We start from the raw sequence: 26,682 nt of genomic DNA, 5'->3' as shown, positions 1-26,682 counted from the left end.
AATAATATTATGTTTTTAATTTCAAATTCCACGTGTCCATTGCTATTATATAGGAAAGTGATTGACTTTTATTTATTTACCTTGTATCCTGCAGCCTTGCTATATTTGCTTATGAGTTCCAGGAGTTTGTTGGTTAATTCTTTTGTATTTTCTACATAGATGACCCTGCCATCTGTTAATAAAGACAGTTTTATTTCTTCTTTCACTAATAGTATGCTTTTTATTTCCTTTTATTCTCTTATTATCTTAGCTATAACTTCCAGTACAATGTTGAAAAGAAGTGTTGAGAGGGAACATCCTTGCATTGATACTGATTTTAGTGGGAAAGCTTCAAATGTTACATCATTAGGTATGATATTATCTATAGGATTTTTGTAAATATTCTTTGTCAAGTTGAGGAAATTCCTCTCTATTCCTAGTTTACTGAGAGTTTTTTCCCCCATGAATTGCTGTTGTATTTTATCAGATGCTTTTTCTGCATCTATTGATATGATCATGTGAGTATTCTCCTTTAGCCTTTTGATGTGATAGATTACACTAATTGACTTTTGAATATTGAATCAGCCTTGCATAGTGGGATAAATTCCAGTTGATCATATTGTATTTCTTTTTATACATTGTTGCATTCAATTTGCTAATATTTTGTTGAGGATTTTTGCACCTATGTTCATGAGAGATATTGTTCTGTAGTTTTTTGTAATTTTTTTTTTTATTAGGGTAATGCTGGCTTCATAGAATGGGTTAGGAAGTGTCTTCTCAGCTTGTATCTTCTAAACAAGGCTTTAACAATCTACAGATTCAGTCCAATCCCTATCAAACTACCACTGGTATTTTTCACAGAACTAGAACAAAAAATTTCACAATTTGTATGGAAACACAAAAGACCCCCAATAGCCAAAGCAATCTTGAGAATGAAAAACGGGGCTGGAGGAATCCGGCTCCCTGACTTCAGACTATACTACAAAGCTACAATAATCAAGACGGTATGGTACTGGCACAAAAACAGAAATATCGATCAATGGAACAGGATAGAAAGCCCAGAGATAAACCCACGTACATATGGTCAACTAATGTATGACAAAGGAGGCAAGCATATACAGTGGAGAAAAGACAGCCTCTTCAATAAGTGGTGCTGGGAAAACTGGACAGGTACATGTAAAAGAATGACATTAGAACACTCTTTAACACCATACACAAAAATAAACTCAAAATGGATTAAAGACCTAAATGTAAGGCCAGACACTATCAAACTCTTAGAGGAAAACATAGGCAGAACACTCTATGACATAAATCACAGCAAGATCCTTTTTGACCGACCTCCTAGAGAAATGGAAATAAAACCAAAAATAAACAAATGGGACCTAATGAAACTTAAAAGCTTTTGCACAGCAAAGGAAACCATAAACAAGACGAAAAGACAACCCTCAGAAAGGGAGAAAATATTTGCAAATGAAGCAACTGACAAAGAATTAATCTCCAAAATTTACAAGCAGCTCATGCAGCTCAATATCAGAAAAACAAACAACCCAATCAAAAAATGGGCAGAAGACCTAAATAGACATTTCTACAAAGAAGATATACAGATTTCCAACAAACACATAAAAGAATGCTCAACATCATTAATCATTAGAGAAATGCAAATCAAAACTACAACAAGATATCATCTCACACCGGTCAGAATGGCCATCATCAAAAAATCTAGAAACAATAAATGCTGGAGAGGGTGTGGAGAAAAGGGAACCCTCTTGCACTGTTGGTGGGAATGTAAATTGATACAGCCACTATGGAGAACAGTATGGAGGTTCCTTAAAAAACTAAAAATAGAACTACCATATGACCCAGCAATCCCACTACTGGGCATATACCCTGAGAAAACCATAATTCAAAAAGAGTCATGTACCAAAATGTTCATTGCAGCTCTATTTACAATAGCCAGGACATGGAAGCAACCTAAGTGTCCATCATCGGATGAATGGATAAAGAAGATGTGGCACATATATACAATGGAATATTACTCAGCCATAAAAAGGAACAAAACTGAGTTATTTGTAGTGAGGTGGATGGACCTAGAGACTGTCATACAGAGTGAAGTAAGTCAGAAAGAGAAAAACAAATACTGTATGCTAACACATATATATGGAATCTAAAAAAAAAAAGGTCATGAAGAACCTAGGGACAAGATGGGAATAAAGATGCAGACCTACTAGAGAATGGACTTGAGGATACGGGGAGGGGGAAGGGTAAGCTGTGACAAAGTGAGAGAGTGGCATGGACATATATACACTACCAAACGTAAAATAGATAGCTAGTAGGAAGCAACCGCATAGCACAAGGAGATCAGCTTGGTGCTTTGTGACCACCTAGAGGGGTGGGATAAGGAGGATGGGAGGGAGGGAAATGCAAGAGGGAAGAGATATGGGGACATATGTATATGTATAACTGATTCACTTTGTTATAAAGCAGAAACTAACAAACACACCATTGTAAAGCAATTATACTCCAATAAAGATGTTAAATAAATAAATAAATAAATAAAGCTTTAAGAGAACTGTTATAATTTTTTCCTTAAATATTTGGTAACATTCACCAGAGAACCCACCTGGGTGTGGTGCTTTCTGTTTTGGAAGGTTATTAATCATAGATCTATTTCTTTAATGGATATAAGCCTATTCATATTGTCTATTTCTTCTTGTTTGGATTTTAGCAAATTGTGTCTTTTGAGGAACTAGTCTATTTCATCTAGGTTATCAAATTTGTGGGCATAGAGTTGTTCACAGTATTCTGTGACTATTCTTCTAATGTCCCAGGGATCTGTAGTGCTTTCTCCTCAGACTTCGCATAATAGTAATTTGTGTCCTCTTATTTTTTTTCTTAGCATGGCTAGTAGCTTACTGCTTTTATTGATCTTTTAAAATAAATAGCTTTTGGTTTCATTGATTTTTCTCTGTTGATTCTCTGTTTTCAATTTCATTGATTCTGCTTTAATTTTTATTATGTCTTTTTTTCTGCTTACTCTGGATTTAGTTTGTTTTTCTTTTCCTAGTTTTCTAAGGCAGAAACTTAGATTACTGATTTTACATATTTCTTTTTTTCTTTAAATAAAAATTGTATATATTTAAGATGTACAACATGATGTTTTGATGTATATATATATAGAGAGAGAGAAATAATTACCACAGACAAGCTAATTAACATATTCATCTCACACACTTAACTTTTTGTTTTTTGCTTTTTTGTTTTTGTGATAAGAGCATCTGAAACTACTCTCTTAGCAAATTTCCAGTATACAATATATTTATTAACTATGGTCACCATGCTGTACATTAGATTTCTGGAACTTACCTACCTTACATAATAGCAGCTTTGTACCTTTGACCAACATCTTTCTATTTCCTCCACCTCCCTGCTCCTGGTAACCACTAGTCTAGTCTCTGCTTCTATGAATTCACCTTTTTTAGGTTCCATGTGTGAGATCATTCTGCATTTTTCTTTCTGTATCTGGCTTATTTCACTTAGCATAATGTCCTCCATGTTCATCCATGTTGTTGCAAAAGACAGGATGTCCTCCTTTAAGGCTGAAAAATATTACAATATATATATATACCACAATTTCTTTATCCATTCATCTGTCAGCAAACACTTAGGTCTTCTTTTCTAATGTACGCATTCAATGCTATAAATCGCCCTCCAAGCACTGTTTTTGCTGCATCCATTTTTTTGTTTTTTGTTTTCTTGGTGTTTTTGAAACAGGAAACATTACCATAAATGAATGAGAAGCTCATTGAATGAGAAGCAGTTATGGACATATGTTGATGACAGGTCATATAAGAAACATTAGGATTGAACAGACTGTGTTCTCTAAATTTTATGAACAGCCCAAACGTGATCTAGTCAGTTATGTCTGTGACTAACAAGTGGATAGACAGATGTTTGTATCATTAAGGATTTATTTCTAGTGTCTTTGCATTCATAGATATTGATGTATTGTTATAATTGAATGAATAAATAAAATCCTATCTTAATTCTTTAAAATAAGAGAAAGCACAGATCATTGGAAGACCATGTTTTATGAGACAGTGATAATTGTAAGTTTGGGTTTTTGCTACTGATGTTTATAAAAAGAAAAATTTCCTAGCCTACTCCCGTTTTTGATAAGGGACATATAATTCATTGCATATAATATTTCTGTTCTGGATTACTGGCTGGTTTACCATTTTGACTTTCTTCATATAATGAGCATATGATTTAATCATTCCATGAGTAGTTAAGTAAATAAATAAATGAACATATAAAATTGAATCAAGCAGAGTCATCACTGAGAATGTGAAATAAGAATTTTTTTTTTCTTGGTTGGAGTATAATTGCTTTACAATGGTGTGTTAGTTTCTGCTTTATAACGAAGTGAATCAGTTATACATATACATATGTTCCCATATCTCTTCCCTCTTGCATCTCCCTCCCTCCCACCCTCCCTATCCCATCCCTCTAGGTGGTCACAAAGCACCGAGCTGATCTCCCTGTGCTATGCGGTTGCTTCCCACTAGCTATCTATTTTACATTTGGTAGTGTATATATGTCCATGCCACTCTCTCACTTTGTCACAGCCTCCCCTTCCCCCTCCCCATATCCTCAAGTCCATTCTATAGTAGGTCTGTGTCTTTATTCCAGTCTTGCCACTAGGTTCTTCATGACCTTTTTTTTTTTCCCCCCTTAGGTTCCATATATATGTGTTAGCATATTGTATTTGTTTTTCTCTTTCTGACTTACTTCACTCTGTATGACAGACTCTAACTCCATCCACCTCACTACAAATAACTCAATTTCGTTTCTTTTTATGGCTGAGTAATATTCCATTGTATATATGTGCCACATCTTCTTTATCCATTCATCCGATGATGGACACCTAGGTTGCTTCCATGTCCTGGCTATTGTAAATAGAGCTGCAATGAACATTTTGGTACATGACTCTTTGAATTATGGTTTTCTCAGGGTATAGGCCCAGTAGTGGGATTGCTGGGTCGTATGGTAGTTCTTTTTTTAGTTTTTTAAGGAACCTCCATACTGTTCTCCATAGTGGCTGTATCAATTTACATTCCCACCAACAGTGCAAGAGGGTTCCCTTTTCTCCACACCCTCTCCAGCATTTATTGTTTCTAGATTTTTTGATGATGGCCATTCTGACCAGTGTGAGATGATATCTTGTTGTAGTTTTGATTTGCATTTCTCTAATGATTAATGATGTTGAGCATTCTTTTATGTGTTTGTTGGAAATCTGTATATCTTCTTTGTAGAAATGTCTATTTAGGTCTTCTGCCCATTTTTGGATTGGGTTATTTGTTTTTTTGGTATTGAGCTGCATGTAAATTTTGGAGATTAATTCTTTGTCAGTTGCTTCATTTGCAAATATTTTCTCCCTTTCTGAGGGTTGTCTTTTTGTCTTGTTTATGGTTTCCTTTGCTGTGCAAAAGCTTTTAAGTTTCATTAGGTCCCATTTGTTTATTTTTGGTTTTATTTCCATTTCTCTAGGAGGTTGGTCAAAAAGGATCTTGCTGTGATTTATGTCATAGAGTGTTCTGCCTGTTTTCCTCTAAGAGTTTGATAGTGTCTGGCCTTACATTTAGGTCTTTAATCCATTTTGAGTTTATTTTTGTGTATGGTGTTAAAGAGTGTTCTAATGTCATTCTTTTACATGTACCTGTCCAGTTTTCCCAGCACCACTTATTGAAGAGGCTGTCTTTTCTCCACTGTATATGCTTGCCTCCTTTGTCATACATTAGTTGACCATATGTGCGTGGGTTTATCTCTGGGCTTTCTATCCTGTTCCATTGATCTATATTTCTGTTTTTGTGCCAGTACCATACCATCTTGATTATTGTAGCTTTGTAGTATAGTCTGAAGTCAGGGAGCCGGATTCCTCCAGCCCCGTTTTTCGTTCTCAAGATTGCTTTGGCTATTGGGGGGTCTTTTGTGTTTCCATACAAATTGTGAAATTTTTTGTTCTAATTCTGTGAAAAATGCCAGTGGTAGTTTGATAGGGATTGCATTGAATCTGTAGATTGCTTTGGGTAGTATAGTCATTTTCACAATGTTGATTCTTCCAATCCAAAAACATGGTATATCTCTCCATCTGTTTGTACCATCTTTAATTTCTTTCATCAGTGTCTTATAATTTTCTGCATACAGGTCTTTTGTCTCCTTAGCTAGGTTTATTCCTAGATATTTTATTCTTTTTGTTGCAATGGTAAGTGGGAGTGTTTTCTTAATTTCACTTTCAGATTTTTCATCAGTAGTGTATAGGAATGCAAGAGATTTCTGGGCATTAATTTTGTATCCTGCTACTTTACCAAATTCATTGATTAGCTCTAGTAGTTTTCTGGTAGCATCTTTAGGATTCTCTATGTATGGTATCATGTCATCTGCAAACAGTGACAGCTTTACTTCTTCTTTTCCGATTTGGATTCCTTTGATTTCTTTTTCTTCTCTGAATGCTGTGGCTAAAACTTCCAAAACTATGTTGAATAACAGTGGTGAGAATGGGCAACCTTGTCGTGTTCCTGATCTTAGTGGAAATGGTTTCAGTTTTTCACCATTGAGGACAATGTTGGCTGTGGGTTTGTCATATATGGCCTTTATTATGTTGAGGAAATTTCCCTCTATGCCTACTTTCTGCAGGGTTTTTATCATAAATGGGTGTTGAATTTTGTTGAAAGCTTTCTCTGCATCTGTTGAGATGATCATATGGTTTTTCTCCTTCAATTTGTTAATGTGGTGTATCACATTGATTGATTTGCGTATATTGAAGAATCCTTGCATTCCTGGGATAAACCCCACTTGATAATGGTGTATGATCCTTTTAATGTACTGTTGGATTCTGTTTGCTAGTATTTTGTTGAGGATTTTTGCATCTATGTTCATCAGTGATATTGGCCTGTATTTTTCTTTCTTTGTGACATCTTTGTCTGGTTTTGGTATCAGGGTGATGGTGGCCTCGTAGAATGAGTTTGGGAGTGTTCCTCCCTCTGCTATATTTTGGAGGAGTTTGAGAAGGATAGGTGTTAGCTCTTCTCTAAATGTTTGATAGAATTCGCCTGTGAAGCCAACTGGTCCTGGGCTTTTGTTTGTTGGAAGATTATTAATCGCAGTTTCAATTTCAGTGCTTGTGATTGGTCTGTTCATATTTTCCATTTCTTCCTGGTTCAGTCTCGGCAGGTTGTGCATTTCTAAGAATTTGTCCATTTCTTACAGGTTGTCCATTTTATTGGCGTAGAGTTGCTTGTAGTAATCTCTCATGATCGGTTGTATTTCTGCAGTGTCAGTTGTTACTTCTCCTTTTTCATTTCTAATTCTATTGCTTTGAGTCTTCTCCCTTTTTTTCTTGATGAGTCTGGCTAATGGTTTATCAATTTTGTTTATCTTCTCGAAGAACCAGCTTTTAGTTTTATTGATCTTTGCTATTGTTTCCTTCATTTCTTTTTCATTTATTTCTGATCTGATCTTTATGATTTCTTTCCTTCTGCTAACTTTGGGGTTTTTTCGTTCTTCTTTCTCTAATTGCTTTAGGTGCAAGGTTAGATTGTTTATTTGAGATGTTTCCTATTTCTTAAGGTAGGATTGTATTGCTATAAACTTCCTTCTTAGAACTGCTTTTGCTGCATCCCATAGGTTTTGGGTCGTCGTGTCTCCATTGTCATTTGTTTCTAGGTATTTTTTGATTTCCCCTTTGATTTCTTCAGTGATCACTTTGGTATTAAGTAGTGTATTGTTTAGCCTCCATGTGTTTGTATTTTTTACAGATCTTTTCCTGTAATTGATATCTAATCTCATAGCGTTGTGGTCGGAAAAGATACTTGATACGATTTCAATTTTCTTAAATTTACCAAGGCTTGATTTGTGACCCAAGATATGATCTATCCTGGAGAATGTTCCATGAGCACTTGAGAAAAACGTGTATTCTGTTGTTTTTGGGTGGAATGTCCTATAAATATCAATTAAGTCCATCTTGTGTAGTGCATCACTTAAAGCTTGTGTTTCCTTATTTATTTTCATTTTGGATGATCTGTCCATTGGTGAAAGTGGGGTGTTAAAGTCCCCTGATATGATTGTGTTACTGTCGCTTTCCCCTTTTATGGCTGTTAGTATTTGCCTTATGTATTAAGGTGCTCCTATGTTGGGTGCATAAATATTTATAATTGTTATATCTTCTTCTTGGATCGATCCCTTGATCATTATGTAGTGTCCTTCTTTGTCTCTTGTAATAGTCTTTATTTTAAAGTCTATTTTGTCTGATATGAGAATTGCTACTCCAGCTTTCTTTTGATTTCCATTTGTATGGACTATCTTTTTCCATCCCCTCACTTTCAGTCGTATGTGTCCCTAGGTCTGAAGTGGGTCTCTTGTAGACAGCATATATATGGGTCTTGTTTTTGTATCCATTCAGCCAGTCTGTGTCTTTTGGTGGGAGCATTTATCATAAATGCGTGTTGAATTTTGTCGAAAGCTTTCTCTGCATCTATTGAGATGATCATATGTTTTTTCTCCTTCAATTTGTTAATATGGTGTATCACATTGATTGATTTGCGTATGTTGAAGAATCCTTGCATTCCTGGGATAAACCCCACTTGATCATGGTGTATGATCCTTTTAATGTGCTGTTGGATTCTGTTTGCTAGTATTTTGTTGAGGATTTTTGCATCTATGTTCATCAGTGATATTGGCCTGTAGTTTTCTTTCTTTGTGACATCTTTGTCTGGTTTTGGTATCAGGGTGATGGTGGCCTCGTAGAATGAGTTTGGGAGTGTTCCTCCCTCTGCAATATTTTGGAAGAGTTTGAGAAGGATAGGTGTTAGCTCTTCTCTAAATGTTTGATAGAATTCGCCTGTGAAGCCATCTGGTCCTGGGCTTTTGTTTGTTGGAAGGTTTTTAATCTCAGTTTCAATTTCAGTGCTTGTGATTGGTCTGTTCATATTTTCTATTTCTTCCTGGTTCAGTCTCGGCAGTCTGTGCATTTCTAAGAATCTGTCCATTTCTTCCAGGTTGTCCATTTTATTGGCATAGAGTTGCTTGTAGTAATCTCTCATGATCGTTTGTATTTCTGCAGTGTCAGTGGTTACTTCTCCTTTTTCATTTCTAATTCTATTGATTTGAGTCTTCTCCCTTTTTCTCTTGATGAGTCTGGCTAATGGTTTATCAATTTTGTTTATCTTCTCAAAGAACCAGCTTTTAGTTTCATTGATTTTTGCTATTGTTTCCTTCATTTCTTTTTCATTTATTTCTGACCTAATCTTTATGATTTCTTTCCTTCTGCTGGCTTTGGGGTTTTTTTGTTCTTCTTTCTCTAATTGCTTTAGGTGCAAGGTTAGGTTGTTTACTCGAGATGTTTCCTGTTTCTTGAGGTAGGCTTGTATTGCTATAAACTTCCCTCTTAGCACTGCTTGTGCTGCGTCCCATAGGTTTTGGGTCGTTGTGTCTCCATTGTCATTTGTTTCTAGGTATTTTTTGATTTCCCCTTTGATTTCTTCAGTGATCACTTCGTTATTAAGTAGTGTATTGTGTAGCCTCCATGTGTTTGTATTTTTTACAGATCTTTTCCTGTAATTGATATCTAGTCTCATAGCGTTGTGGTCGGAAAAGATACTTGATATGATATCAATTTTCTTAAATTTACCAAGGCTTGATTTGTGACCCAAGATATGATATATCCTGGAGAATGTTCCATGAGCACTTGAGAAAAATGTGTATTCCGTTGTTTTTGGGTGGAATGTCCTATAAATATCAATTAAGTCCATCTTGTTTAATGTATCATTTAAAGCTTGTGTTTCCTTATTTATTTTCATTTTGGATGATCTGTCCATTGGTGAAAGTGGGGTGTTAAAGTCCCCTACTATGATTGTGTTTCTGTCGATTTCCCCTTTTATGGCTGTTAGTATTTGCCTTATGTATTGAGGTGCTCCTATGTTGAGTGCATAAATATTTACAATTGTTATACCTTCCTCTTGGATCGATCCCTTGATCATTATATAGTGTCCTTCTTTGTCTCTTGTAATAGTCTTTATTTTAAAGTCTATTTTGTCTGATATGAGAATTGCTACTCCAGCTTTCTTTTGATTTCCATTTGCATGGAATATCTTTTTCCATCCCCTCACTTTCAGTCTGTATGTGTCTGTAGGTCTGAAGTGGGTCTCTTGTAGACAGCATATATATGGGTCTTGTTTTTGTATCCATTCAGCCAGCCTGTGTCTTTTGGTGGGAGCATTTAATCCATTTACATTTAAGGTAATTATCGATATGTATGTTCCTATTCCCATTTTCTTAAATGTTTGGGTTTGTTATTGTAAGTGTTTTCCTTCTCTTGTGTTTCTTGCCTAGAGAAGTTCCTTTAGCATTTGTTGCAAAGCTGGTTTGGTGGTGCTGAACTCTCTCAGCTTTTGCTTGTCTGTAAAGGTTTTAATTTCTCCATCAAATCTGAATGAGATCCTTGCTGGGTAGAGTCATCTTGGTTGTAGGTTTTTCTCCTTCATCAGTTTAAATATGTCCTGCCACTCCCTTCTGGCTTGCAGAGTTTCTGCTGAAAGTTCAGCTGTTAACCTTATGGGGATTCCCTTGTGTGTTATTTGTTGTTTTTCCCTTGCTGCTTTTAATATTTTTTCTTTGTATTTAATTTTTGATAGTTTGATTAATATGTGTCTTGGCATGTTTCTCCTTGGATTTATCTTGTATGGGACTCTCTGTGCTTCCAGGACTTGATTAACTATTTCCTTTCCCATATTAGGGAAGTTTTCAACTATAATCTCTTCAAATATTTTCTCAGTCCCTTTCTTTTTCTCTTCTTCTTCTGGGACCCCTGTAATTCGAATGTTGGTGCGTTTAATGTTGTCCCAGAGGTCTCTGAGACTGTCCACAGTTCTTTTCATTCTTTTTTCTTTATTCTGCTCTGCAGTAGTTATTTCCACTATTTTATCTTCCAGGTCACTTATCCATTCTTCTGCCTCTGTTATTCTGCTATTGATCCCTTCTAGAGTATTTTTAATTTCATTTATTGTGTTGGTCATCATTGCTTGTTTCCTCTTTAGTTCTTCTACATCCTTGTTAAATGTTTCTTGCATTTTGTCTATTCTATTTCCAAGATTTTGGATCATCTTTACTATCATTATTCTGAATTCTTTTTCAGGTTGACTGCCTATTTCCTCTTCATTTGTTCAGTCTGGTGGGTTTTTACCTTGCTCCTTCATCTGCTGTGTATTTCTCTGTCTTCTCATTTTGCTTAACTTACTGTGTTTGGGGTCTCCTTTTCACAGGCTGCAGGTTTGTAGTTCCCATTGTTTTTGGTATCTGTCCCCAGTGGCTAAGGTTGGTTCAGTGGGTTGTGTAGGCTTCCTGGTGGAGGGGACTAGTGCCTGTGTTCTGGTGGATGAAGCTGGATCTTGTCTTTCTGGTGGGCAGATCAATGTCTGGTGGTGTGTTTTGGGGTGTCTGTGGCCTTATTATGATTTTAGGCAGCCTCTCTGCTAATGGATGGGGCTGTGTTCCTGTCTTGCTAGTTATTTGGCATAGGTTGTCCAGCACTGTAGCTTGCTGGTCGTTGAGTGAAGCTGGGTCTTGGTGTTGAGATGGAGATCTCTGGGAGGTTTTCGCCGTTTGGTATTCCATGGAGCTGGGAGGTCTCTTGTGGACCAGTGTCCTGAAGTTGGCTCTCCCACCTCAGAGGCACAGCCCTGATTCCTGGCTGGAGCACCAAGAGCGTTTCATCCACATGGCTCAGAATTAAAGGGAGAAAAAATAGAAAGAAAGAAAGAAAGAGGATAAAATAAAATAAAATAAAGTAAGATAAAATAAAATAAAGTTATTAAAATAAAAAATAATTATTAAGAAAAAAGATTTTTTAAGTAAAAAAAAACAAAAACAAAAACAAAAACGGACGGACAGAATGCTAGGACAAATGGTGAAAGCAAAGCTATACAGACAAAATCTCACACAGAAGCATACACATACACACTCACCAAAAGAAGAAAAAATAATATATCTTGGTCCCAAAGTCCACCTCCTCAATTTGGGATGATTCGTTGTCTATTCAGGTATTCCACAGATGCAGGTACATCAAATTGATTGTGGAGTTTTAATCCACTGCTTCTGAGGCTGCTGGGAGAGATTTCCCTTTCTCTTCTTTGTTCGCACAGCTCCCAGGGTTCAACTTTGGATTTGGACCCGCCTCTGCATTATGTCGCCTGAGGGCGTCTGTTCTTTGCTCAGACAGGACGGGGTTAAAGGAGCAGCTGATTCGGGGGCTCTGGCTCACTCAGGCCGGGGGGAGGGAGGGGTACAGATGCGGGGCGAGGCTGTGGCGGCAGAGGCGTCGTGACGTTGCACCAGCCAGAGGCGCGCCATGCGTTCTCCCGGGGACGGTGTCCGTGGATCACGTGACCCTGACAGTGGCGGGCTGTGCAGGCTCCCGGGAGGAGCGGTGTGGAGAGTGACCTGGGCTCGCACACAGGCTTCTTGGTGGCGGCAGCAGCAGCCTTAGCGTCTCATGCCTGTCTCTGGGGTCCACGCTGATAGCCGCGGCTTGCACCCGTCTCTGGAGCTCGTTTAGGCGGTGCTCTGAATCCCCTCTCCTCGCGCGCCGCGAAACAAAGAGGCAAGAAAGAGTCTCTTGTCTCTTTGGCAGCTCCAGACCTTTTCCCGGACTCCCTCCCGGCTAGCTGTGGCGCACTAGCCCCCTTCAGGCTGTGTTCACGCCCCCAACCCCAGTCCTCTCCCTGTGATCCGACCGAAGCCCCTAAGAATTTTTTAAAATGAGATTATGGGTGCTTTCCTTTTCCGTTTTTTTTGAACTGAAGTATAGTTGATATATAATATATAAAATTACAGGGGTACAATATAGTGATTCACAATTTTTAAAGGTTATATACTCCATTTATTGTTACTATAAACTATTGACTATATTCCCCGTGTTATACAACCCATCCTTGTAGCTTATTTTATACCTAATAGTTTGTACCTCGTAATTCCTTACCCCTATATTTCCCCTCCCCCTTTTCTTTCCCCACTGATAACCACTAGTTTGTTCTCTGTATCTGCTAGTCTGCTTCTTTTTTGTTATATTCACTAATTGGTTGTACTTGTTAGATTCATACTTTCTTTCTCTGTCTGACTTCACTTAATATCAATATGATAATCTCTAGGTCCATCCATGTTGCTGCAAATGGCATTATTTCATTCTTTTTTATGGCTGAGTAGTATTCCATTACACACACACACACACACACACACACACACACACACCACATCTTCTTTATCCATTCATCTGTTCATGGACACTTAGGTTGCTTCCATATCTTGGCAATTGTAAATAATGCTGCTATGAACATTGGGGTGCATGTATCTTTTCAAATTCGTGGGTTTTTTTCTGAATATATACCCAGGAGTGGAATTGCTGGATTATATGATAGTTCTATTTTTAGGTTTTTGAGAAACCTCCGTACTGTTTTCCACATTTTACATTCCTACCAACAGTGTATGAGCATTTCCTTTTCTCCACATCCTTGCCAACATTTGTTATTTGTGTTATGTTTCATGATGGCCATTCTGACAGGTGTGAGGTGGTATCTCATTGTGGTTTTGATTTGTATTTCCCTGATGATTAGCGATGTTGAGCATCTTCTCATGTGCCTCTTGGCTGCCTGCTTTTCCTCTTTGGAAGAATGCTTATTCAGTTCTTCTGCTCATTTTTAATCAGTTTTTTTTTTTTTTATGTTGAGTTGTATGAGCTGTTTGTATATGTTGGATATTAACCCCTTATTGGATTTAAATGTACCCAAATAAAGATTTAAATGTACCTAATTGTGCAAAAGTAGCATCCATTAAAATTATCTTTTATTCTGTTAAAACTGTTAAACTATAAAGATATTTTTGATAAATATCTTTCTTATTCTTATGTGTGAATTCAACAGTGGCTATAACTAAAAATATCTAAAAGTAAAAGTCGAATACTGGATTAATTAAAAAGGACCAAAGTTTATAACTACCTAGCTCCAAGTAACTAAAATACGCTTAAATTCTAGTTTAATTCTCCTTCTTCCTCCACAGAATGATCACAGGACAGCACACTTATTCATTTTCTAAGAAGCAAAATCTTGGCAGTTAGCTCTGTGAGTTAAGAACCTAGAGAAAAATAAGTAAGTAAGACTTGAAGTTCCTATCCTTGGGTAGGATGATTTGTTCACAAATATTTAGTGGTATTTCAAAAGGATCAATGTGTATAAAGGAAATAAAAATCCCCAATATGGACCAATGATGGGAATATGTTATGAATCAAAAATTATGTTTAGTCTAATTCAGCAGTCTAATTCAGTAGTTGTTCGTTCATTTTTAAAACTACTTAATATTACATTATATGATCCTCCACAAATGACTTAAACATTCTCGTATTGGTATAGCACTGACTGATAACTCTGTGGCAACCCACAAGCCCGTGGAAGACTCTGTGTTTGAGAAGTGATTAAAGATGGTGGTTTCATCACTTTTCATTGAACCATCGTTAAAACATGGGCAAACTAAATAAAAGAAGCACCCAGAAGGACCAATGGTGAATGTGGATTTAGTATGAAGCATGGATGTTGATTGATCACACATGTTCTCTGAGGTCCATTATAAAAGGAGATTTTGTTCCTGGAGTTTTATGATTGTATTGTTATTCATGGATCAATTAATAAGTAAATACAGAAAGAACAACGTGTCTGGATCGATGATGAGTTCCATGGGGTATCTGAAACAGGAGTTTTGATTAAACCCATATGCACTTCTGAGGTCCATGGCAAAGAGACACATGGTTAAATTATTCCCTCTGTGGGAAATGAGCACATGGTACCTTGTGTTTGTACTTTTGTGGTTCTTGGGGATGGATTGTATTTTTATTATAAAGTTGACCCATAAATAGGTAAAATGTATCAATAAATTAAAAAATATAATAAGTCATGTACCTATTATTAAGGAATGTAACGAAACATGGATTGTTATTAAAATCTAGCTGAGACTCTGACTCTTTACTATACATTAATAGTAGAGACTGTTACTGCTCTGGAAGGTGGTATATGTATGGTCATTTGTATATAACAGTTTTTGTTCTGTGTTGGTGGTGGGTTGCTCACTGGTTGTGGTATTAAGGAAATGCAAATGCATTTACTTGTATAAATACTTGTTTAAATAACCACGTAATTGAGAGCCAGAGACCACTGATGAGAATGTTTGGTAAGACAACACTTCTAATTAATCCAATCCTTTTTTTCATTGATTTTTGTTAAAACAATAAAAAAAGAAGCAAGTCTGTTATTCTCAATGGCAATGACCATAGATAGACATAAATTTTGTTCAGTGTTCTTGTCTAGTGGATAAGATCACAGATACTGATATGTTTGTATAAGAGAAAGAAGGTATAATTTTATATCTCAATCTATTTTTAAGAAGTCAGCAAACCACAGACCAGTTCAGAACACATGTTTTGATATCAGGATACTGATTCATCTTGTTTTCTGAGTCAGATATTCTAGGAAAAATTCTAAGCTCTTCTATTTTTTGAATGGTACACCTGAACCTTTCCAAGTTCCAGTAATTTGATTCTGGGTTAGTGTCTAACCATTTTGAGTTTTCTTTAGAAAAATAAAGACATGATAATATTATTCCCTGAAAAATAAAATAAATCAGTAGGTGAATGAATCCGTAAGTCCATATAGTGGAGGATTGGTGAGATTGTACCATGAAACATATTAAATATGTCCAATTCTGCAGAAGTAAGTCCAATAAGATGATCTTGGCTCTTCCTATGTAAGTAGCAGGTAAAGTCAGATATCTCTAATTGTAGTTTTAATTTTGTGTTGAATAATGAATTCAGTGGTATTCATATTATTTAATAGTAAAATTTAAGTAAGTAAATAAAGGAGTGCCATTCTTAGGAAAACGATGAGAATGTGTTATAACAATTTGAAAAAAGCTAACTCTATAGTTTTTAATAATAGGCTCTTTTTTTTCTTTATAGAATGAACACCACACATCTGATTTAATCATTCTCTAAAGGTGAAGACCCTTACTTCTGAGACTAAGGAGCTTAAAGACCGAACTAAGGAAACATCAGTGTTGGTGTTCTAAGCTCCGATGGGAGTTATTAATGGGATCCCACTAAATTATTTCAATAAAATAAATAGTTAAATAGTACATGAAATTAAGGAATGCCAGTTACCAGCCCATGATTGGAATGTGTCATAAACTAACATTTATGATTAATTTGACTCGGCCCGACTAAGGACCATTACTAAAGTGATGGAGGGCATTTCACATATTTTCAGAGCAGTTTAACTTCCTACTTAATATTCTTGCCACATTTGCTGAATCCATTTCTTCATTGATTAAGACCTCAGTTGTTAACTCTTTGAGGCTGGAGTACTTTGGAAGATGGCAGATGTCATTTTTGTCAGTTGTAGGCTAAGATGATAGGTCTGTGGTTGTTGATTACACTAGCTTTAATGTAAGGCCAAATCAAGTGAAAGAGTAGCAGGTGGGCACTAATCTTAAGAAAGGGATTGATATGAAGCAAGCATGCTGATTAACCCCTACATGTAAAACAGAGCCTCACAGTGAAAAGTGACTGAGTCTATTCGCTCTGCATGAACAGGGGCAATGAACAGATCTTGGTTGTATTTAAGGCTTTTGTTCTTAGTTTTGCATCACCGAAGGTTATTGATTGTATAATTATTCATGAATTCATGAACGAGTGAATCAGTTCAAGAAGACATAAGTAGATGAAGAAATAGAAAGACATGCCTGGGTCGATGATGGGTATTGGTGGAGGTATCTGAGTCAATAACTTTGATTAAGCGCTCTGTGTAACTTTGAGGTCCACTATGGAAAGAGAACTAGTAAATATTCTCTGTAGACATTAACTAGTAGTAGAAGTTAGGAAAAGGCAATAAACTTGTCCCTGGGCTTTTGTGGTTCATGGATATGGATTGTATTATTGCAAGTGAATCAGAGCACGAATAAAGAAAGAAATGTACTTCTGAAAAACGAAGAGATCTGCTCATGGAACAATCAGTAGAGTGCAATAAAATAAGTATTAATATTAATACAATTCTGAAGTAAAATGAACAGGTTTAGTCTGTAATCCTCTTTCACATGGAACATATGAGTATCTGTGGTCGGGAGGCAATGTTTTGAGTTTTGGTAGTTTGCTATTTTTTAATTAGGAAAAGGAAAAGTGTTTGCATCAGTCAATAATCTATTAACTAACCATGTACTTAACAGCTGTTTATATTCTTGGATATTTGTAATTGTTACAGATCTTAATCTTGGGCTAGGTGGTGGAGTTAATAATGTTTATTATATTATTCATAACTAAGAATTCAATACTGGATTAGTAAAAAAATTACATTTTTGAGCCAAAGTTTATTGTTATCTAGTTCTGCCTGACTAACAATCATTAAAAAATTGAAATCTAGTCTAAATCTGCTTTTTTCCTCCCCAGAGTGAACACAGGACAGCTGATTTAATCACTTAATAAAGAATTGTTATCGTAAGCAAGGAGCATAAAGTCTAATATAAGTAAGTCCCTTGGTTCACATTCTTTGTTTGAATGGTTTATTCATGAGCGTTAGCTGAAGAATTCCAAAGTAATAATTATGTACTACATACATGAAATATATAAAACACTTCAACTATGGACCAATGACGGGAATGTGTTACAAACCCCAAATTATGTTTAATCTAAATCAGCACAACTGAGGTCATTTTAAAAGGAGATAGAAGTTATTTAATTTATTCTCCGAGCTGTTTAATATTATTTTCTATTTTCTACCATGGTTGATTTCACCATTTGCATATGGGTAGAGGGGCTGATGACTCTTTGTGGGCAGCCCAGAGGTGATTCAGATGGTGGTTTCATTATTTTTCATGGAACCATCTTTGACGTACAGATGAATTAAATAAAAGAGGGCCACACAGGAAGCAATGCTGAATGTGGGTTTGATACAAAGCCGGGATGTTCACCCACCACATGTGCAGGTTTGAGTTCCATTATAGAAGAAATGTCGTTTATTAGCTCTATAGGGTGAGAACCTAAAATTCAAGGATCTTGTTTTTGGAATTTTGTGATTGTATTATTATTTGTGCATCAGAAAATTAATCAATAAATGAAAAAAAATTTTTCTAGCAAGGACCAGTGATGAATCTCATGGGGTTTCTGAAACAAGAATTTTGATTAAGCCCATCTGCAACTCTGAGGTCCAAAGCGAAGAGACATCTCATTATTCTCTTTGTGGGAAATGCGCGTACAACACCTTATTCTCAGGCTTTTTGGTTTGGGGTATGAATTAGAATAAATTTAGCCTATGAATAAAGAAATATATCAGTGAATGAGGAATAAGAGAGATATATGTGTACTACTTTTTAAAGCATGTAATGAAACATTGATAATTACAAAAACAATTTTGAGATTTTTAGTCCCAGTAAGTTAATAGTCAAGGCTCTTATCATTTTTGTAAGGAGCATATGGTCATTTGCACACAAAACTCAATGTTTTTGTTTTGTGTGGAGGCGAGTTGCCAGTCGATCATTTTATTAAGGAAAGAGAAATACATTTACATAAATAGTTGATTGAATAAACTGTGTAATTGAGAGGGAAAGCATGGAATGATTATGAGACTCTTTTATTCAACCACGTTTGTGATTAATTCAATCTTTTTATGCAATTTTATGTTGCATACAAACAAACTTAAATTAAAGGAACCAGTTTGCTATTCTTTTGGGTAATGACATTAGGACAAATGTAAATATTATTCAAGGTGCTTATCCAGTGTGGGTGGGTCACAGATATTGAAGTTTAATTATAAGTGAACAAATGTATACATTTGTATCTCAATCAATTTTTCAAAAATGTCAGCCAGTATTGCCTCAATGGAAAGCATGCAGTTGGATGTAAAGATTGTGATTCATCATGTTTTACACAACTGATGTCCACAGGAAGATAAAGAGTCATAGGCCTTTCCAATGGTGTACATAGACATTTGTAAATAATAGTGTTTCAGTTCTGGTTTGATGATTGTTTAAGCTTTTTGGAATTCTTTTAGAAAAATAAAGGGATGGTCTTATTATTCCATGAGTAATTAAATAAAGGAATTAGTGAGTGAATTAATAAATATATTAAGTAGGGTAAAGCTTGGACCATTGGTGAGATTGTGCCATGAGTTGAATCTCCCATGTATCCAATGCCACACAAATAAAGTTCAATAAAAAAGATGATCTTGGCTCTTCATGGGTAGTAAGTAGGGAGACATATTCTTAATAATTATAGTTATTTTTCTTCTGTTTACTGCTAGATCCAGTGGTGTTCATTGTATTATTTAAAATTTAAAAATTGCACAAGTTAATAAATATAAAGTAGAGCTCTCTCTTTCCAAATGTTGAGAATGGAAAGCAAACCAAGGATTATTGTTACCTGATTATTGATTTTTAAAAATGGGTAATTGTAGATTGATTCTTTTTAAAATTTGCTTTTTACTGCTCAGAATGAACAACTCTACCATATTTGATTATTAGCCCATGGCAAAGATCTTGAGTTTTACCTCTTTGGATAAAGAGAGAAGAGATCTATGTAAGTAATAAAGTTCATGTTCTACTTGGGGGGCTTGGTCATGGGTATCCACTGAGATGTTTTGAAGGAATAAATGGCTACATACACAAACAATTCAAGGTGGTCATGCATTGACCAATGATTAAAATGTGTTAGGAATTCAGAATTATGATTACTCCATTTCAGCATTTCAGCATGACTGAATTTATTAGGACAACAAGATGAAAGGCATTTCACTCATTTTCAGAAAATTTTAATATTCCGTTTAATTTTTTTACCACAGTGGATATAAACTTCTCCATTGGTATTGTTATAGACTGTGAACCCACTGAGGAGGAGAATATACAAAAATGGAAAATTTTGCATTTTTCTTAGTTGTGGTATAAAATGGAAGTTCATTGTTCATCTTTAAAATATGGATGTTAAATGAAAGAGGTCCAAGCATGGACGAGTGGCTAATATGAAACTGATATGATGCAAGGAAATGGATTCACTCATATTTTCAATGCTGGGCTGCATTGCACAAAGAGAGCTACTTCTCTAGCTCTGTAGGAAGTGAATGTTCACAGACATATTCATATCTTCAAGGATCTTGGTTTTATTTTCCTAATTAATGGACATTGACAGTATTATTATTAATGAATCAATGAATAAGTCAAGAACAATATATCAAACAAAGGCACAGAATACCAAGTCTGGATCGATGATGAGTATGCGTGGGGCATCTGAATAACATTTTGATTAAACCCAGTCTGTAACTCTGAGGTCCGTTGCATCTTTGGGAAATGTGCTTACAGAGGAAGTCAGAAATATTCAAGGATTGTGTTCTTGACCTTTTGTTGTTTATGAATATGGATTGTACTATTGTAAGTAAATAAATGTATGAATAAATAAAGTATAAATAAAGAGGAGGGCTACACCTTGTCCAATTACGAAAGGAGCTTATGAACCAAAAATTATTGTTAATACATTTCTGAAAATTTGAGTTCAATAAAATAGACCAAGGCTACTCCTCCTTTGGAAGCATAGATATATGTGAACATCAATGTTGTTCTTGGTTGGTGGTGAGTTTCTGGTTGTATGTCTTACTTTAAGAATATTTACATAACTGTACAATAATAATAATAAATATATTCAATAGTAATATAACAAATCATGATAAACATATTAATATAACATTTAATAAGTAGTAGTTTAATATAATCAATAATGAAAAATAAAATACAAATGATTAGATAGTTACTGAAACATACAAAAGGTCTAAGCATGAGATTTGAGAATATACTAACTATGAATCCTCTTGTGTTCATTGATTTTTATTTTTAAAAAAGTAAATGCATGTTGTTGATGATTTTTGTGAGTAATCATCAAATGGATAGATTTAGTGTCTCTCAGCATTTTTGTCAAGTGTTCTTAGGCTTCACCAATATTGGTGCTATTATTATAAGTGAGTAAAAGCATAATTTCATATCTCAATCTATTATTTAAAAGAGTACAAACTGTGGGCCAGTTAGGAGCATATGTAATATGTGAAGGAGCATGATTAATCCTGTTTTATTGCCTAGAAATCCACTTAAATAAAAAAGATCTGAGCCCCTCCATCTTTAAGGAAGGATCATATAGACCCCACTCTCTAAACACATCTTGCTGTTAACATTTAAATTCAAACAGCCAAAAATAAAAATTTAGTTCCTTAGTAACACTAGGCACATTTCAAGCTATAAGTGGCTAGTGGCTACCATTTTGGTCATTGCTGATAGAGAAAGATGCATGTAATAGTATTTAGTTTTGAATAGCAGATGGCTCTATCAGTTTGTATTTCCTAAAAAAAAAAGTCTAGATAATTAAATTATGCTTAGAATTATTAAATAAATGAGTGAATAAATTAATCAATAAGTACATGAGTTAAAGTATATGGCACCAAGGGGTCAGAATGTTTTTTGAAATAAGAATTTAAATTCATCACATTTTGCAAAAGTTTTCCCCATTAAAAAAATTATGTGGCCTTTTTGCGATTAGGTAGGGGTATAGCCAAATATTAATAATAGTTATAGTTCTTATATTGGGTGATAGATCAAAACATCTTCATAAAAACATTTAAAAAGTCTTCATTATTTTATTTCACACTAAAAATTAAGTCAATAGATGACAAGGATACCACTGTTGGATGGATTGATGAAAATGTGACACAAACCAATGTTTCTGGTTAATCTAGTAATGCAGAACTAACTTCTATTTAAAAAATCTAAGTTTACACTTTTCATTCTTTTAAAAATCTGCCTTTTCCTTCTGAATGAACACTCCACGTTGGATTCAGTCGTTGTCCAATGATGAAGATCTTAGCTGTTACTTCTGTAGGTAAGGAGCAATGTAAGTAACAGTCAGAGTTTCTGTTTTTTGTTTGTATGGTTTGTTCATGTGTGGTCACTGAGGTAGTTCAAGAGAAAAAAAGGCTGTATACATAAAAACCAAATCCAAGAACACCAAGTATGGACCAATAGTGAAGAATGTGTTATGGGCCAAGGAGTAGAATTAACGCATTTCAGCACCTCTGAGATTCATTTTAAAAAGAAATGAAAGGCATTTAATTAATTTTCAGAACCATTTGCTATTTCATATTATTTCTGCACTGCAGTTGGTTTAAACATTTCCATATTGTTAGAGATCCAGCCTATTAATTGTTTAGAGGAAGCTCTTAGAAGGTGGAACTTATTGTGTGTGTTCTAGATGTAGGGTACCATTGTGGTTTTTGGATGTTCAATACAGCATGTTTAAAATTGGGTGAATTAAATCAACATGACCCAATGTTGGGTCATTTTTTGTGATGGTACTGAGATGAAGCAAGGCTACACTTAGATCTAGTCTGAAAGCTCTGTCAGAAATCAGTCTAGAGACAATTATCATAGTTATATCAAGGATCCTGTTTTTGGGAGTCTGTGACTCATGGGAAAATGAAGGTATAAATAACAAAGAAAAAGAGTGCCAAGCCTGGACCAATGATGAGATTGGAGGGTGTCTGAATCAAAACTTTTGATTAAAGCCATCTGTAACTCTGAGGTCCATCATTTTAAAGTGGCCTTCTCTTTTTTTTCCTTTATGGAAATGAGTGTATAGCAGAAGTTCAGAATATTCAGGTGTCTTGATCACAGGCGTCCACACCTTCTGGGTATAGATTGATTTTCATAAGTAAATCAATGCATGAATAAATGAAGAAATGTAAAGATGGGTAAATATAAAGGAAGCTGGGCCTGGACCAGTTATGAGAGTATGTAATGAAACATGGATTATTGTTATAAGTTTCCGTAGCACTAAATTCCAGTGAAATATATACATAAAGGCTGTTTGCCCTCTTTTGGAAGGAATATGTATACAGATGTATGTAAGATTCAGAATTATTGTTTGATGTAGGTGGTTGTTTGCTGGTTGGTTGTTTTTACTTAGAGAAGGGAAAAATTACATAAATAAATGCTTATTAAATAATTATTTAATTGAAAAAAGAATGAGCAAAGCTCATCTTCAGAATGTGCCTTATGAAAAGAGTTATTATTAGTCCAACTCTGTTCACTGAGTTTTATTAAAAACAATAAAAGCATCTCGTTTTTAAATCTCTGTGTAGTGAAATAGACATATGGCAACAATAAATATTATTCAAGTTTCCTATCTAATGTTAGTTAATTCCTAGATATTGATGTATTCTTACATGTAAATAGATGAAATCCTAATCACAGTCAATAGTCTAAAAGGAGGCAAACATGGCTCAGTAAGAAGCAAGAATAATGACTAATCTTTTTGTATACTACTAATCCTCTCTTCCTAGTTTAGGTATGAACATATAGACATGCACATGAAGATCATTTCTATTCTGGGTTGTTCATGGGTTTATCACTTTGTGTGTGTGTGTGTTTGTATATTTGAATATATGATCGAGTATTCCATGAATAAGTCCATAAATGAATAAATAAAACAATGAACAATTGAATTAAAATATGAGTAGGGTCAAGCATAGACCTTGGTCAGACTATGCCATGAATCACAGATTTTAAATTCAACCATTTCTACACAAATTGAGACCATTAAAAAAAGATTATCTAGGCTCTTACCTATGTGGGTAGGGGTCTATAGACAGATATGAGCAATAGTCATAGTTCTTATTTTTGAGTGATGAATTCAACAGTATTCATTATATTATTTAAAAGTAATAGTTAAATCAAGTAATAAAAAGGAGTGCTGTTCTCAGGTCAGTGATGAAAATGACACTTGAATCAACTTAATGATTAACGTAGTACCACGCAACTAATGTCCTTTTAAATCAATCTAATTCTCAACTGTTCATTCTTTTGAACATTGGCATTTAACTCCACAGAATGAAGACCATGGCTGCTTTAATCAGTCTGTTTTGAGGAAGATCTTGACTGTTACCTTTGTGGGTAAGGATTCTAATGACTAAAATAAAATAATAATAGTCAAAAGATCTTGTCAAAAGATCTTGGAGTGAATTTTTCATTAGTGTTTGTTGAATTATTTAGATTAGGAAGATGCAAGAGAGCTGGAAGAGGAAGGATACAAAGCAAGGATGATAATTGATCCATACATACCTCAATGAGGACCACTACAAAAAGAGATCTCATCTATTGAGAAAGATCTAGTTTATGGGAAAAGAGCCTATACACAGATGTTGGTCATATTCAAGGGTCTTGTTCTTGGCTTTTTTTAAATTCATGGATATTGATGTTATTACTCTTGGTGGATCAATGAACAACAGTATAAATGAAGAAAAAGATTGCTTAGCCTGGATCGATGATGAGTACCCTGGGGTGTCTGAAGTCAAGGACTTTGATTAAACCCTATAACTCTGAGGTCCATTACAAAAAGATTCATTCCTCTTTGTTATCTCTACAGGAAATGAACTTGTTCAAGGAGTTAAAAATATTCAAGAGTTTGTTCTTGTGCTTGGGTTTCTGAGTATTGTATTTTCAGTAAATCAATGCATGAATAAATCGAGAAAGTATAAATGAATAAGGACAAAATGGTTTATTCTTGGTCCAAATATGGGAGAATGTAATGTAATATATGTAATATAAAAATCATTATTAATACATTTCTGAAGCACTGAGTTCCAGTAAAATAAATTGATTAAAGCTGACCATTTTGAGTAAAGAGCATTTCAATAAATGGGTGTAAGAGCTCATGCTGTTTTTCTGGGTTGGGTTGTTGGTTTTTGTTTTATTAAGATAAGGGCAAAACATTTACTTAAATTAATTATTGATTAAATAACTACGTAATTGAGAGTGGGCTTATACTTGGACCTATGTTGAGAATGTCACATGACCAGTTATGATTAATTCAATGATCTTCGACTTTTTAATTAAAAAAAAGAACAAGAAAAAATTATCTGATCTTTTTTCTGTGCCTAATGAGCATATGGACAGGCATTAATATTGTTCTGTTTCTGTGGAGTCACAAGTATTAATGTTATTATTATAAACGTATCAAGGAATAAGTTAATATTTTAATCAGTTCCTTGAAAGAAGGTAACGCATGGCCCAGTGAGGACCATGTGTTATGAAACAAGGAGAGTGATTAATCCAGTTCTAACAATTGCTCTCTAGATAAAAAAACTAGACCTAGGCTCTTAATTTTTGAAATGGTCAATATATTTAGAGAGGATTTCTCTTCCTGACTTGTTGGTGCAATTACTTTAAAAAAAATGGAAGATAAAATGACTCCATGTATAGCTATATACATACCTACATATATAAAGGTGGGACAAGCATGGACAGTTGCTGAGAATGTGCTTGAATCTAAGACTCAGATTAACCGAATTCTCTCCAAGAAAGGTTCATTTAGAAAGTTGTTATAGCTCTTACCTGACTGGGTAGGGGACACACAAGCAGACATGTGTAATAGTCATAGTTCTTATTCTTTTGTCTGGTGTTGCTTTCAGAGGTGTTCATTATATTCGTTACATTTAATACTTGATTCAATCAATCAAGCAATATACCATGAAGAGTTTTAATATACAACAAGCACTAAGGTTTATTCCTCATCAGTTGTTGACTTGGAGTCAACTAGAAAAATCTGAATCTAGCCTCTCCTAACTATCTATCTATCTATCTATCTGTCTATCTATCTACCTAATCTAATCTGTATATTTTCATATTTGCTTTGTACTCTACAGAATGATTGCGCAATGATTCAATTAAGGACTATAGAAACTTACGTAAGTAACAGTCAAAGTAATTGCTTCTGGTTTGGTGGTTTGTCATGGGTGTTAACTCTGTTATTGGAAGGGAATAAATGGCTACATGTACAAATTAAATGAATGGAGATCATGTGTGGGCCAATTCAGTACATCTGTGGTCAATTAAGGAGAAAAAAGAAAGACCATTTTATTTTCACAGTTAATTATTCAATTAATTAATTAATGTACAATGTATTATCAATTTTAATTTGAGCCACAGTTGATTTAAACCTCCCTCTATAAAGACATGGTTTTATCACATTCAAACAGTAAAATGGGGTCAATATAAAGTATTGTATTAATTAATCTATATAGAAAACATTGTGGCCAATTAATGAAATATATATATATTGTCAGTGGGAAGTAATTCTATAGAGAAATGTTAGAGATATTCAAGGATCTTGTTTCAAGTTTTTATGACCTCCAGGCATTAATTTTATTATTATTAGTGAATTGATTACTTAATCAATAAAAACATGCAGACATGATTGAAGATAATGAGGGCCAATCCTGGACCAATGGTGATGCTGGTGGGGTATGAGTCATGGATGATGAGTACTTGTCTGGAACTCTGAGGTCCAACCCAGTAAGAAATCTAGTCTGTACCATACGTCTGTTAGAAATTATCCTGTGGACATATGTTAGGAATATTCAAGGATCTTGTTCTTAGTTTTTGTTATGGAATTTGATTCTGTTATTATAGGTGGATCAATGAAAGAATCAATCAGTAAATACAGTTGACCCTTGAACAACACGTGGTGTAACCCCATGCAGTCGAAAGTCCTTGTAAGGCTATCTCTGCTTCAGAAGCAAAGGAATTGATAAATGA

At 34.9% G+C, this 26,682-nt stretch overlaps 1 long non-coding RNA gene across 5 annotated transcripts in view; it reads left to right on the top strand.

Annotated features, from left to right (window-relative positions):
* The first annotated feature begins 12,506 nt into the window (after positions 1–12,506).
* LOC309654395 overlaps positions 12,507–26,682 on the top strand; it is a 44,202-nt gene continuing 30,026 nt past the window's right edge. For 3 of the 5 annotated variants that reach the window (XR_014260213.1, XR_014260214.1, XR_014260216.1), the window contains exon 1: positions 12,508–25,832. This is a non-coding gene — a long non-coding RNA (uncharacterized lncRNA). Of the gene's footprint in view, positions 25,833–26,682 lie in introns of all 5 variants that reach the window. The other 2 variants (XR_014260212.1, XR_014260215.1) reach the window with 1 other exon arrangement.

This window comes from Balaenoptera physalus (assembly GCF_965194825.1).
Source record: "Balaenoptera physalus genome assembly, chromosome: 2".
Classification (NCBI taxonomy): Eukaryota; Metazoa; Chordata; class Mammalia; order Artiodactyla; family Balaenopteridae; genus Balaenoptera; species Balaenoptera physalus.
Note: the sequence above shows the minus strand (reverse complement) of the source record. Positions and strands in the feature narration are given on the sequence as shown.